Source organism: Aethalodelphis obliquidens, unplaced genomic scaffold (assembly GCF_003676395.1).
Source record: "Aethalodelphis obliquidens isolate GAN/ISIS:26980383/991018 unplaced genomic scaffold, ASM367639v1 scaffold72, whole genome shotgun sequence".
Lineage (NCBI taxonomy): Eukaryota > Metazoa > Chordata > Mammalia > Artiodactyla > Delphinidae > Aethalodelphis > Aethalodelphis obliquidens.
In genome coordinates, this window is record NW_020838016.1 from 8,412,562 (window position 1) to 8,427,356 (window position 14,795).

The window sequence follows — 14,795 nt, forward strand, 5'->3', positions numbered from 1 at the left end:
CAGCCTCTCCGCGGCATGTGGGATCTTCCCGGACCGGGGCACGAACCCGTGTCCCCTGCATCGGCAGGCGGACTCTCAACCACTGCGTCACCAGGGAAGCCCGAGAGTTCATTTCTTTTTAGTCCTGAATAATATTGTATGGATGTACACAGTTTATTTATCCGTTCACCTACAAAGGACATCTTGGTTGCTTCCAAATTTGGGCACTTATGAATAAAGCTGCTATAAACATCCATGTGCAGGTTTTTGTGTAAACATAGGTTTTCAACTCCTCTAGGAGTCTGCCAAACTGTCTTCCAAAGTGGCTACACAATTTTGCATTCCCACCAGCAATGGATGAGAGTTCCTGTTGCTCCACATCCTCATCAGTGTTTGATGCTGTCAGTATTCTGGATTTTGCCCATTCTAACAGGTGCGTAGTGGTATCTTGTTTTGATTTGCATCCCCCTGATGACATTTGATGTGGAGGATTGAAACAGTTTTTAGCATAGCTTTGGATAGGCTGACCCAGGCTAGACAGTGAATCAACAAGTCCACTCCTACGAATAGGCCCAAGAAAACATTAGCACAGATGCAGTAGGGAACCTGTTCAAGAATGTTCATAGCAGCACTGTTCATAATAGCCCCAAACTAGAATCGATCCCAACACTCCTTGAAAGGACCATGGAAAAATAAACTGCTGGCAAAGACTCTTTCTTTTGACCAAACTTTAATGTTTCCTCTGCTCATCCAGGCCTGACCTTGGGCTTCCCTCTCTGTTCCCCTAGAATCCAGTTTGAGTAGGAATCCTGCTAAGTCAGTTTAGCAAAACTCTTTCACCCTTTGGTATCTGACCACCCTCAACATCTGATCAAATCTCTTATCCCTCATGCTGGCCTGCCTTCAGCAAGGACCCTGTTGAGTCAGTCTAGCAAGAATCCTCCTTACCCCTGTGTTTGCTCTTAGTAATTTTCCATCCCCTGACCCCCAACCTTGCTCCTTGGCTATAAATCCCCACTTGTCTCTGTTGTATTCAGAGTTGAACCTGATCGCTCTCCCCTGTACCTCCCCACCCCGCCCCCATGGAAGAGTTTTCCTTACCATCTTTTTTTTTTCCCGGTACGCGGGCCTCTCACTGTTGTGGCCTCTCCCGTTGCGGAGCACAGGCTCTGGATGCACAGGCTCAGCAGCCATGGCTCACGGGCCCAGCCGCTCCGCGGCATGTGAGATCTTCCCGGACCGGGGTACGAACCCACGTCCCCTGCATCGGCAGGTGGACTCTCAACCACTGCGCCACCAGGGAAGCCCTCCTTACCATCTTTAACAAATGTCAGGAATAATTTTTTAACATTGTGTTTGTTCACCCAATAAGCTATTATAGCCATGAAAATGAATGAGCTACAGTTGCATGCGTCAGTATGGATGAATCTTGTTGAGTCCAAAGAGCAAGTCCTAGAAAACTACATACGGTATAACATCTTTTAATAAAGTTTAAAAAACAAGTAAAACTAAATAAAATAATGTTTAAGCATATATATATTGTGTATATATGTGTGTGTGTGTATATATACACACATGCAAAAACACACACACAGTTGACCCTTGGGTTTGAACCACATGAGTCTACTTACACACGGATGGCTTTCAAGAAATATGTCCCATGGTTCTACACAATCTGTGGTTGGTTGAATCCCTGGATGTAGCACCTCAGATACAGAGGGTCAGAGGGCCAACTATAAAGTTATATAAGGATTTTAAACTGCGTGGGGATTGGCACCCCCATTTCCTGGGGTTGTTCAAGGGTCAACTGTATAGATATTTGAAAAAAATAATCTAAGGAAATGATAAATCTTAACGATCAGGAGAGTGGTTTTACGTGACGGGGAGGCAAAATGATGGGCTAGAAAAGGAGCACATGGGAGACGTAGGTGCCTTGGGTTGGATGGTGGACTCATAGGTGCTTACTATATTATGAATAAATACATAACTATGTAAGGGCCATGCATAGGTTAATGATGACAGTGTGTCATGAACCAAGGAATATGATTAATCCAATTCTCAGCATTGATGTCAGAAGGAAGGGAGGGAGGGAGGGGGTAATGGAGATAGATTGTCTTCCTCCCAACCTTTGTCTTTCCTTCCTTCTGCCATGACTTCAGTCATTTATTCCATGACCTTTTATTGGCTGTCTACTGCGTACCTGGCCCTAGGTTGGGTGCCAGGAGCACTGAGGTGAAGCAGACACAGTCGTGCCCTTAAGAGAGCCGCTGTCTGCTGCCGGAGTCTGACAGTTCCCGAAGGGTTTGCGATGTGCTGTGACAGAGGTAAGACAACAAGCTGCTGTTGGGCTCCCTAACCCACCTGTGGCTGCTGGGGAGGGCTGTAGGGCTTAGAGAAATCAGTGAGTTGGAAATGGAGGTGGGAGTGCAAAAGCTGTAAAGAAGAAAAAGACAGCTCAGCCCTGGAAGTGCTCACATCTTGTGGGAGGGGAGGATGGCAAGAAAAGAGGCAGCAGCAACAGTGGAATTGGGGCCCTGAGAGAGGGCACAGGCCAGAGGGCACACACAGGAGGGGGTACACCGAGACTAGGCTTTCAGGAAGGCTTCCTGGAGGAGAGGGCATGCATACAGGCAGAGAATTGGAGTTACCTGGGCAAAGTCTGTGCCAGGGAGAAAGGTCAGTGTGTGTGAAGGCCGGTGTCAGGGAGGAAGCTTGGTTCCCTGGAGTTGCTCAGAGGTGGCCTGGCCCAGAGCAAGGGTGCAGGAAAGTGAGATTAGCACGCAGGAGCCAGATTCAGCTAAGGAGTGGGAAAACCACCCTGTGGGCCATCCTCTGAAGGGGGCGGCAGGGCTGACTTTCACTTTGAGAAGCCAGCTCTAGCTGTGGAGCAGAAGTAAGGAGGCGCTGCAGCAGTTGGGGATAGAGATGGTGGTGAGTGAGCTGTAGAGAGGACCAGAGAGGAGGGCCCCTTATGGGCAACCCCACACTGCAGGCTGGGCTCAAACGGGGTTTCCTCTGAGGGAGGGCAGAAGATGTGCTGACAGCACACACCACCCTTCTCCTCCCTGGCATGCATCTCCTCGGAGCAAGCCTCAAGCGCCAGAATTTCTCAGTACTGACGGTTTTTCCTCGCCTTCTATTAAACTACAGTTGATACTTTTGGAAGACTGAGAAGGAGACCAAGGTTGCTGAAACCTGGTAAGTAGATTCTAAGCCGCTTGGGGGAAGAGGCAAGCAAATGGTGGGGTTCACAGCTTTGCATTACAAACAGAGGTTCTGGACCCCTGACTGCAGCAGCCCCCCAGTGGACCTTCTGCTCTAGGCATGACTTTGCCTTAGCCCGAGAAATCCCAAGAATGCTGCAGGTCTTCACCTCCTGCTCAGAAGTAGAAGAAAAAGACTTACTGAGCAGCTACTATGTATGTAACGTGCTACAACACATAACCATACACAGGAAATCCTTCTGTCCCCATTTACAATGAGAAAGCTAAGACCCAAAGAGTCTGAATTGAAATTAAACCCAAAGGCTTCCTGGCCATACCCATGAAATATTGTGTTTTCTTTGGAGTGAGACTGGCTAGTTCTTTGAGGGTTTATTTTTTGAATCAACCTTGGACAGTTAAGAACGTCTTGCATGAGTTATCTATTGCTGCACAAGAAATTACCCCCCAAATAAGCAGCTTAATACAATAAACATTTATTCTTTTACAGTTTCTGTGGTCAGGAATCTGGACACAGTGTAGCTGAATGTCTCTGATTCAACGTTTGTCATGAACTTGCAGTCAAGGTGTCAGACAAGGGCTGCAGTCTCATATGAAGGCTCAGCTGGGACTGGGGGGTGAGATCTGCTCCTAAGTTCGCTCACTTAGAAGTTGAAGTGAGTTGTTGGCAGGCCTCTGGCCCCACCACATGGGCCTCTCCACAAGGCTGCTTCCACATATAGCAGCTGGCTTCTCCCAGAGAGCTAATTCAAAAGAAAGTTAGAGAGAGAGAGAGAATCCTCAAAGTAGAAGCCACAGTCTTTTTATAACCTAATCTTGGATGGGTCATCCATCACTTCCACATTACTATTATTATTTTTTTAACATCTTTATTGGAGTATAATTGCTTTACAATGGTGTGTTAGTTTCTGCTTTATAACAAAGTGAATCAGTTCATCACTTCCACATTATTCTCTTGGTGAGAAGCAAGTCCATGAGGCCAGCCCACACCTAAGCAGAGGGGTTACACAAGGGTGTGAAACCAAGAGGCAGAGACTGCTGGAGACATCTTAGAGGCTGCTTACCTCAATGTGAAGAGTTTTAATAGCCAGGTTATTCTGGTTTCTACCAAAATGACAAATTGCTTCACCTGGTATCCAGGGGCTGGAGTATTTTAGGGCCTGCAGGGACACTTGGGGGACTCTTGTGGCCACTCCTTTGGGCCTAAGGCATATTTGGAAGGGTCAGTATGGTGAACCTATCTGGAGCCCCCAAGGGAGAGGGAAGTTAGTTTCTCAAATTGTGGCTATTTCTCCTTCCCCATCTTGTCCTTGAAACTGTTGTCATGTTTCCAGCAAAGAGGGCAAGTGATGGCATCCTCTTCCTCCACCCTGTCAGCCAGATTAGGTTCAGGTGGAGAAGCCACTGAAAGTCTTCTTTCAATTCCCCTTTGCTTCTATATCTTTTTTCCCCAGATTTTCTTTTCTTGCCCCCCACCTGTGTCCATAGCCCCCTCAGTAACTTGCAGAGTAGGTGCTCCAAGAGTTTCCTAATGGGGGGGATAGAAAGGCCTGCTGTGGAGACCCCCAAAATACAGTAAGTGTGAATGTACATCAGAACTGTCACTCGGGTCAGTTCAAATCACATTTACTCAATGTCTGTTCTGTGCTGGGTACAGGGAATCCAGAGATGTATAAAATGTATTCTTGCCCTTTGAGGGGGTTCACAGCCTTAGGAGGGAGACAGACATACAAACAGGCAACGACAGAACAACAGGATAAGTGCAACAAATACTTGATCAATACACCCTTTGGCCATCCCACCACGGCTACCCTGGTTTATGAGGCATCATCTTTTGCTTGGACTATTTCAGTAGCTTCCAAGCTGATTTATTCCATCCACCCACTCTGCTACTGAGAGATCTTTATAGAATGCAAATCTGACAAAATATTACCCTGCTTAAAGGCCTCAACTAACCTTGGGGGAACGGTCAGACTCTTTGGATGGCCCCCAAGACCCTAGCCACTGTCCATCCCTCCAGCTACATCTTACCTTATTGTTTACATTCCAGTCATACCATAGGCTCTGTGCTGTGATAGGAACCTAGCCAGGTGACCATCCCATCCCTCTGCCTCCAGGAGCTAATTCCAGACTGCCCTTCCCAGTCTGGGAAAGGAGCCCCAGAGCCGCCATCAAAACATTTCTCGCACTAGGTTGGATTGTCTTTGCTTGCCTGTGTCCCAGATGAATGGGCGCTCTGCATCGAGGCTCTTTGATACCTGGCACAGAGAGGGCTGGGGTCAGACCAAATGACTGTGGAATGAACTGAGGTCAACTCTGGGAGCAGAGACGAAGGCACCCGGACCAGTAACTTTCAATATCCCCAAGGAAGCACTGATGCTACAAGCACTCGCTCGGCCTCCGCTCTGGCCACGCCCTCTTCCTTATCTCTCTGCGCCTGCTGGCAAAGAGGCTGCCCACCTTCAGCGCTGGTAGCAGGCAGAGTAGAGAGACCCACCTACTTGCGCTTTGGGTGGGCGGGGAAGGCTCCGTGAAGCAGGTGCGGTATGAAATTGGACTTTAGAAGATGAGTTGAAAAAATTAAGTGTAGACACGTGTCTGAGGAAGAGGTTGTTAAACCATGCCCTTTCCCCGGCTGCTATTTCCCACATGCATTAGGTAAAGACAGCAAAGCTGCCGAGTGACTGTGTGTGTCCCTTCCAGCTCAGGGGTACCCACCCCGGCGCTCCCGGAGCTCTTGAATGAATAGGGAGGGGCGCTCATGAATGAGTGCGTGAGTGAGGGAGTGCGCGGGCTAGCGGGCTGGTGAATGGCGACCGCGCCGACTCGGCACGGGGACGCGGGCGCGGGCTCCACTTCCCTCTCCCGCCAGCTGGTGGCCTCGGGAAGGTGGCGGCGCCGGCAGCGGCCCGAGCTGGGACGGGCCGGGGCGCGGGATGGTGGGGGAAGGGGCGTTCCCGGCGGCCGCGCCTTCCGCGGCTATTGGATTAGTGGCCTTCAGGGATGAGCTCAGCCGGATCGGCTTTCAGCTGCAGCCTCCGGGCCGGCCGGGAAGGCGGGGAGCGGGCGGCGGCGGAGGAAGAGGGGGAGGCGGCGGCGGCGGCTGCAGCATCCAGAGCTGGCCGCGGCGGCCGACGCGCCCCGCGCACAAAGGCGCCCAGCCTCTGGGGAGGGCGATGAGTGCACCGTAGCCCGGGCCCGGGCCCCAGCTCCAACCACCAGTGCGTGCGCCCAGGGCGCGGGGGAAGTCGCTGGGCGCGCCAGGGGCCGGAGGCCGAGGCGCGGCCCGTGCGCCCCGAGCTCGGGACTCGCCGCCCTCCGGGTCTGGCGCGGAGCTTAGGAACCGCTGGAGCGCGGGCCTTGGCGCGCCCCCGGGATCCGCGCAGAAAGGCGCTTCCCCACTCCTACCCGGCCTCCTGCGCCCTCCCGCCGCGCCGGAGCGCCAACTTCCCAAGAACGCTCCAACTCCAGGCCACCCTGCTGGGCAGAGGGGGCGCTGCTCCTGGGCACGGGCCGTGAGGACGCGCCCCTGGCCCCGGGGAGCCAGCCGGCATCTTCGGGGTCGCTCGGGCGCCCCTGAGTGGGCGGCAGCGGCGGCAGCCGCCTCTCCCGGCAGTCCAGGACCTGCCAGCGCTGGCGATTCCTCCAGGGCAGGCGCTTGCCCTCTCTTTTATGGTGAGTATTCTCCATCTTCTGCTGAGGGGCACGCGGGAGCCGAAATCTGGCCGCGCGGACCTCGTGCGGGCCGGCACTCGCCACAGCCGACGCTCCTGGCGTGGGTCCCGTCCAGGTCCTCGGGAATTCCTCTCTGCGGGCGGTGGCAGTCCGACCTGGTTGGTTTGCGCGCAGCCATGGGGCGTTGAGGGCCGGCCCCTGGTGCCATAGGTTCGAAGCCCGCTGCTTTTCTGCGTAATGGAGACACCACAAAAAACTACCCCCTTCCCCCCAGTCACCCTGCCTGGGTTGGGTCCATGATCTGTCATTCACTGGCTGGGTGACCTTGGGCAAGGCGCCAAACCTCGATTTCCTCATCCATAGGATGGGGATGATAATGGTGCCCTTTTAATAGGGCTATTGGTAGGATCTATGGGGTGGTCCTCGTAATGTACGTGGACCTGTGCCTGGCACATAGGAGATACTCGATCAAATGTTAGCCAGCATTATTATTAGCTGTGTGAGCCCAAGCGTGTTATCCAACTTTCCAGAGCTGCAACAGCTCTCTCGTGTATGTATTGGGGACAGTAATTTCCAGGGGTCTGTTCATCTGGGTTGTTGGTGGGGCGTGTTCAGAGCGGTGGAAATCAAGCGCCCGGCACGCAGTGGGCGCTCGTGAACTGGTGGCTGTTATCGTTTACTCTTGACGCTGGATAGTGAGGCTTGTCGCCCAGTCCAGGCGCTGCTTGGGGCCAGTTCCTGGCCTTGCTTGGAGACAAACTTGGCGATGCTTAGGAAGGGAGGGGGTCGCGTGCTTCGTGAGTCACGGGCAGGGGGTGGAGGTGGGGTCTGGGAAGGAGGGAGGAGGCCATAGCTTGGAGCGCGGTGAATGTGTCCGCCCGGGTAGCGCAAGACGCGCCACGGGCTCGGAGCCAGGAGGGGACGCGAGCCCAGGACCTCTCCCTGGCGGGAGAAGCGAGGGGGAGTGGCTGCTCCTGCCTCCCGGATGGCGGATGGCGGAGCGTGGGCTGTTGCGGACTGGAAAGGAGAGGAGGGCACTTCTGGGCCGCCAGCGCTAGGAGGTGGGGAGCTCTGGGCTCTGGAGTAAGGCTTGAGTTCGAATTCCGCCTCCACACCAGCGGTGTGACCTTGGGCAAGTACTCTCATCTCTCCCAGCTCAGTTTCCTCGTCTGCCCCATCCTCCTCCTGGGGGAGTTTGGGGAGTGAAGGTAGGAGTTCTCTCCTCTCTAGGAATCTGAGCCTCCCTCCTCCATGCACCTTCTGTCCCCCTGCAATCGATGAGCATAAATCAGGACGGCGTGCCTGAGCCTCAGAGAAACGCTATTAAAAGGAGAATCCAGGAACTGCCCGTCCCCCCTTCCAGGAGGTCATCGCACCGAGGGAAGAAGCATCAGCGCACTACGTCTCTCCCCTCTCCTGTCTCTCCCTCTGTTTTCCCACCTTGGTGGCTCTATCCTCCAACAAACTCCTGAAGCCTCTGTCACTGAGGCTGATGGGGGAATCCCTCATCTCCCACACCTTCATTTTTCAAAAAGTGCTACTGATTAATGGAGTTTGTAGAAAGACTGTGTCAGTAGCATGATATGAACATGCTTGACACAAGGGCAGAATCCTCTTGAGATACGTACCCTCTGATTGATTCCATTTTTTAAACTTCCTTTAAAAGTACTAATAAAAGGAATTTAAGCCACTTTTGACAAACAGCAAACAAAATTCAACTTGCTGGCCATTCCACTCAAATATCTCTCCAGTCTGTATTTCTATTTTATTTCAGAGACTGATAAACTGAATTATATAAAAAGAAAATCTACAGGGACATCACCAGAAACAGGTAAAAGACACATGACAAAAGACATATGACAAACTGGGGAGAGAATCGTCACTCCTGTCACAAAGGGCTCATCTCTTTAATGTGTAAAAATGTTCTCAAGTCAAGAAGAAAAAGGGCAAAAACAGACAAAGACCATTAACAGTTCACACGCACAAAATAAAATTGAAATAGCAAACATAAGACAAGCTGCCCTACCTCACTCAGTAAGAAAAATGTAAGTTAAAACTACAATAAGATACAATTGTTCACATATCAGATTAGCAAATAATAATAATTTATTAGAAACATCTTTTAAAAGTATAAAATAGATCAAATCTCTCCCAGTCTTAGAACGTCCTCGAGGTTGCCAGGGTGTAAAATGTAGGTGCCCCCAGGGCCCTCCGGGTCTGGTTACTGCTCCCTTCACCCCTTTCTCACTGTTTGCCTCTCTCATTACCCTCCACCCCCCGGCCTTTTTGGTTTTGCTCCAACACTCCAAGGACTTTTTCCCTTGGCTTTTTTAAGACTGGCTCCTTCTCCTCGTTTAGACAGGCCTGTCCTTGGGAGGCTTCGCTTCTACCCCAGAAAGTGGCCAAGACCTGGGCCAGTGCAGCGTTCCCCATCCCTCTGGGAAAAGACCTAGTGCCATTCACCATATGGGGGCTAACTGATTCTCCCCGAGTTGCCTGACCTGTTGTAACATTGCCAGGTTCTTGAAAGGCCCCTCCTCTATTGGTACAGGAATGAAGGGTCTCAGGCAGCCCGGCAGGTAGAACAGGCCACTCGGTGCAGAAAATCAGGGGGTGTGAAGGTACCTGGAGCAAAGCTACCAGAAGTCTCTGCCTGAGTCAGTTAAAAAAAATAAGTACATAAATACATGCACTTAACGTATGTGAACATAACCAAACATACTTGGCAAGAAAGATCAACAACAAAAAAATTAAATAAAACAGCAACACATTTTATTTTGTTATTATTATTATTTTTTGGCCATGCCGCGCGGCATGTGGGATCTTAGTTCCCCGACCAGGGAACGAACCCATGCCCCCTGCAGTGGAAGTGCAGAGTCTTAACCACTGGACCATCAGGGAAGTCCCCATTTTAAATAAAATATTTTAAATAAAACGTGGTCCCTAAATAAGTCTCACTGGCTGTATCGGTTCTAAAGCTGGAGGAAAAACAGTTGTCTGTGCTGAACCCCTTGGGAAAGAGGATGGTAGGTTCCCAAATTGGGTATCATGAACCTTCTTCAGAAGAACTTTCCAGGGCGGTGTTGATTGCATGTGATTTTTTGCTACACATATTGAGTTAACCCCCATTTAAAATGCTATGAAAGAAAAATGAAAGAAAAGTTACGAAAGAAAAATGTTTGTTGTTAAAAATGCAGACTATACAAGAGGTGTGGAGTAGAAGTTTCTTCTTCAGTCTGCGAAGTGCTTTCTAATGCAGACCGAGGTAGCAGATGCCCGTATGGTGCTGGTAGGAGATAGAGGCTGGCTGGGTGCCGGCCTCGCACCCAGAAGAAATGCAGCACGGGGTGCAGAAGACAGCTGTGGATGCAGGACGAGGCCGAAGGGAGAGGGAGGGGCACCACAGAGGGTGCCCGGTCCCGCTTGCGGGTGGGAGGAGAATGAATGACTGTCAGCTAGGCAAGGGAAGGTGGGAAGGCCCCCAGAGGCCAAGGTATGGGCAGGATGTGGTCTCTCAGGAGTCTGCTATGACTGGTCTGATGGGGGCCGTGCTGGGACACTAGGCGTGGGAGAAGTAAGCAAGAACAGATCTTAAGGACTCTTACATGCCAAGCTAAGGGGTGCGGCTTCTCCCTGGAGAAGCCACCTGGAGAGTTGAACAAAAGGTGTGTGTGTGCCTTGGTCAGATTTACCCTGTGGCAGCATGGAGGGTGGCTTGGGAGCCACAGACTGGAGTCCGGGAGCCCCACTGGGAGACCATTTAGTAATCCAGGCAAGATCTGAATTGAGGGAGAGCTGAAGGCATTGAGGGAGACCGGGAGACAGGGGGATCCACGGCAGAAATGGGGACGAGAGAAGAACCTGGTTTGCCGGAGAGGGAAGAGGCTGCTTTCAGTCCTGGGCATGTAGATTCTGAGGTGCCAGTGGCCCCCGAAACCCCAGGTCTGATATCTAGAGTGGGTGGGCGTGTCCTAGGGGAAAGAGACCAGCTGGCTTTACAAGGTCGTTTGAAGGAGCCCCTAGTCTGGTGTGGCCAGAGGCCTTGGGGTAGGTGGGTCTGGTGCTGAGGAGAGAAAGCGGGGCTGGAGACTCAGTTTGGGAGGATCCACAGAGGGCTGGAACTGCCAGTCGTAAGAGAAGATGCATGCGGAGAGGGCGCAGCAGACGCTGAAGATGCGGCAGTGGGTGTGCCCCATTTACGAGGCCAGCCAGGTGGACCTCAGGGCCGAGAGGTGGCAGGAGACTGCCCCGAGCTCTACACCTCCATGTGCTGGTGTGTGCAGAGGGAGAGGCCCAGAGCAGTTCCCAAGTACCCCACCTGGCTTCCAGTGCTGTGAAAAGTCACTTATGAGTGAGCCTGGAGCTCTGACTTCTCCAGAAACTCGTGGGGCTGAGTCCACAGAGACCTCTCACCTGTCAGCCACATTCTGTGAGATGCACATGTCACACAGATTCCCGGGGCCAGAGTGGCTCTCTGCTCCCTGGGGCTCCCTCCCTCTCTTCTCTCTCTCAGGGTCTCCCTGTCTCCCCACTTCCTCTCCATCCCCTCTTCGTCTCCAACAATGCCCCCCCACCCCCGTATCTCAAAAGTGCTCCCAGAGACAGCTGAAGCTTAACAGAGGGACCTTCAGAAATCCCAGCAGCTTCCTACTATGATCTCCTAGACCAAGCCTGAGTTTCCCTTTTCATTCAGGCATCCCGAGTTTTCAGACAACCAGTTATGCTAAGTGGGCAATGTTCGGCTCATGAGATAAATGATGGGCCAGACATGAAGATCATTGTGTTTTCGTCATAGAAGTTGATCCAAGAGCGTCCCGTTATGCAGCACCCACCCTGTCCCCTTTCTCCTAGCTCTGCTCCAGCCTGAGCCATGCTGGGTCTCACAGAGGCCAGCTGTCCTGCAGAACTTTACCCACGTGTGCTTAGGGCACAGGGGCAGCTGGAGCGATGACCAGACCCGCCAGGAATGCACGTGGAAATAGGGCATCTGGCCTTCCTGCCTTGGAGGTTTCTCTCTTTCAAATGACCTGGCAGGGCACGCTGGCTTGGTCACCGCCCGGCAAACCTCCTTCATCCCATCCCCTGCGTTCCCTGCTGGCTGACAGCCTGAGCTTCCGCCCTGGGGGCTCCTGGCTCGGTCACCCGTGGGAAGATGCCCATGGAAACCCCACAAGAAGGAGAGGCACGGGGAAACCTCATTGATTCACAGTCCAGGAAGATGGGTGTGAGATGGTTCCACCTGGAGCTGCACAGATGGCTCTCCTGGGAAGAAAGGGCCTGCCCAGCCCAGTGTCGCATGAGCTCCATGCACGTGTACAGAGAGAAAAGTTACTGGACGCCTGTGAATGAAAGCTTGGAGGTTCTTTAGCTCATTCACCCTTGGGAGGTTCATTCTGAATCAGCATCTTTTAATAGAATAGCCTCTCTACTTAATATTTGTACTAAGAAAATCTTAGAAACATCCCAGCCTAACCAGGTCCAAGTGGGTACCGTTGGCACCATTGCACAGAGGTGAAAATTGAGAGGTGAAAATTGAGGGCTGAAAATGTAAACGGCTTGCCGGAGCCCGGGGAGCTCCGCTCTCCCAGTCATGCCTCGGTGGAGGTTCTTTCTAAAGTGGCGGGTTGCTTTTATTTCTTTGCTCGTGGTTGTGCATCCACCATTTTCTCTGAGCCAGAGCCCTGCAGAGTCCTGGGGACTCCGGTGAGGAGACCCAGCCCCTGCTCTTGCATTGTCTCCCGTCTGGTGGGAGGGAGGCAGCTGAGAAGACGTTAGGGCCCCTCGTGATAAGTCTGTGATGGAGACAGGTGCAGGGGCTCTGAGGGCACGGGATGGGGAGCTCCCCAGGGGCACTGATACCCGAGTAGCATGAATTGCCCAGGTGCGTGTATGTGGAGGGGCGTGCAAGGGAGGGGGAAGGGGTGAAGGCAGCAGAGGGTCAGGACACGCAGGTTAGTGGGGACGACATGAAGGGCTTCACAGAGGGAGGTGGGTCAGGGAAGCATCAGGGAGCATTTGGGGAGGGTTAGGGTTAGGAGTTTGTACTTTATCCTGAAAGCTGTGGAGAGCCTGTGGAGGATTTTAAGCAGGGAGCGTGAATTAGATCAGCTTTGCATTTTTACAAGTGGTGTCGTATATATTTGAAACCAATATGCAGTCTGTTATAGGAATTCAAGTGGTATCAAAGTGCACTGCTTTTTACAGTCCTTGTCATTATTCAGACCTGTCACTGGGTCTGACCCCTTTGGCGTGAGCTCTCTCAGGAGGGAAGTGATAGGGTCTTACACTTTCCTGTAGCCTCAGATCCCCAGGGAGGCATCGTTACTGCTGGTTAAATGAAGGCATGAAATCTGCCCCCAACCCCTACCCCAGCAAGTCCAAAGCCATAGGCCGCATTGAGGGGAGGGCATTTAACCCAGTCGTTATCAGTCCTGCGGCAGTCCTGTCTCCCGGCAGACCCCATGCCTGGCTGAGTCCAGCAGACAAGACTTCGAGAATGGGATTTGGGGTCCTGGGCCTCTGAAGACTGAGCGCCACACCTTGCAAACCGTTGAGGCTCCTTAAGGAGTGCGACACCCACGCTTCGCGTCTCCTCATTTCCCCTGTCAGGTTGCAATACCCGCCAGGGTCCTGGGAAGGGCAATTGGCAATCTGAGTTTTTGTTTTCTCGCGCAGCCATCACTGAAGCCCTGGGGCGGATCCTTCCGGATAATGTCATTAAGCATCCCCATCCAAGCATGGCCTAAGAAATTAAGTTTGGTTTGAGGAAATGTGATGGAGGCATCGTTCAGTATGCTGTCTGCTTGCTGGGTTGAGAGACAGTGTTATTCCTACCAGGAACTTAGACTCTGTGGTATCTCCTCTGTGCCTGGCCCAGCGCCACGAGCTATGGTGGAGACAAGAGGAGAAAGGTGACCAGTACCCGCTTCCTCTGTCTGGAGAGAGAGGGCAGGGGCTGAGCCTGACTTGGCCACTGCTGCGTGTCCCTAGCTCTCAGCCTCACAGAGCCTGGCACATGACAGCCATCCACCAAGTGTTTGTTGAAAGAATAAATGAGGCTGGGAGCAGGAAGGCTGCACAGCAGTGTATAACAAGGGGCAGACTGGATACAGCCCAGTGTCAGCGGCTCAGAGGCAGTGACTGTGTTAATGGAGAACGAGGCCCCGTGCTCTCATCTCCTGACTCCAGCCCCGGCCCTTTCCCTGCTGAATCCTCTAGAGAGAGCAGAACGTGAGAACTTGCTGAAGCCCAGAATCTCCTCTTCACACCCATACATGTATTCTTCCCTGTCTTCCAAAGCACGGTGCTTGTTTGTGTATGTGCTAGGTGGGGTTGGATGGGAGTTGGTGAAGAAGCCCAGGGGAGAGCTTCCTGTCCCCAGAGGAATGCCCCTCAAGGTAGAAAAATGCAGATCAGTGGACCAGAAAGTAGTGGCTGGCTCAGGGGTGACAGAAGTGTGGGGCAGGCACCTAGAGGCCCTGGGGGGATCAGGGCAGGCTTCCTGGAGGAGGTGGGGCTCTCAGGCTGGATTGGGGAGGTGAGGAAGGAAGGACTGGGGGTCCCAACTGCCTGGACAAAGACATGAAGATAGACCTGTGACCGCAGTTTAGGAGTTGGGAATCTGCATTAGTAACTTCCTGTCTCCCAGCTCTGGCTTCTGATCCTGACCACTGCCTTTGGCAGGTTCCATGGGGAATAAAACCGAGTTACTTAGCCCGTCTTTTATTGATTTGTTAGTTCAGTCACAGCTGCAGGAGAGCGTAGGAGCTGGACCTTCTCTGGGGCGAGGACTGCAGAGGCAACATCCCAGCTGGGTGCAGGGGAGGTACGGGCAGAGTAGATCTGGCTGGTAGCTGGGGACCCCATGAAAAAGTTATAGCCCCCTATTGTGAGCATTTACATTAATCTCCACATTTTGGT

At 52.5% G+C, this 14,795-nt stretch overlaps 1 protein-coding gene across 2 annotated transcripts in view; it reads left to right on the forward strand.

Moving 5' to 3' along the window:
* Positions 1 to 6,268: 6,268 nt before the first annotated feature.
* SPSB4 (splA/ryanodine receptor domain and SOCS box containing 4) overlaps positions 6,269 to 14,795 on the forward strand; it is an 83,555-nt gene continuing 75,028 nt past the window's right edge. For both annotated transcript variants that reach the window (XM_027091641.1, XM_027091642.1), the window contains exon 1: positions 6,269 to 6,875. The gene's annotated coding sequence lies outside the window, so the exon portion shown is untranslated. The remainder of the gene's footprint in view (positions 6,876 to 14,795) is intronic.